Source organism: Apaloderma vittatum, unplaced genomic scaffold (genome assembly GCF_000703405.1).
Source record: "Apaloderma vittatum isolate BGI_N311 unplaced genomic scaffold, ASM70340v1 scaffold42686, whole genome shotgun sequence".
Classification (NCBI taxonomy): Eukaryota; Metazoa; Chordata; class Aves; order Trogoniformes; family Trogonidae; genus Apaloderma; species Apaloderma vittatum.
Genome location: NW_009723019.1, coordinates 1 through 461, shown reverse-complemented (window position 1 = coordinate 461; position 461 = coordinate 1).

Here is a 461-nt window from a genome sequence, read left to right as displayed (position 1 = left end):
TCATAGCCCCATGATGCCAATGTCGACAGGGTGGTCGTGTCCCCTGGTGTGGCTGTGTCCTCATGGCAGTGATGTGCTCTGTGTCAGTGGTGTCCTCATAGTGGCAGCTTCCTCTAGGTAGCAGCATCCCTGTTATGGTGGTATCCCCCTTAGTGGTGGTGTCCCCAGTGGCTGCAGGAGTGTCCCCCATGGCAGCAATGTCCCCCATGGTGATGTCTTCGTGGCGGCAGCATGTTGTAGCAGTGGTATCCCCCTTTGGTGGCAGCATTCCCTGTCACCATGGGCATGTCCCCTGTGGCAGCAGTGTCCTCCATGGCAGTAATGTCCCCCATGGTGATGATATCCCCATAGTGCTTAGTGGCAGCATCCCTGTAGCAGCTTTGACCCCACCATGGCAGTGATGTCTGCATAGTGGCAGTGTCCCCATGGTGGTGATGTCCCTGTGATGGTGTCCTCCCTGT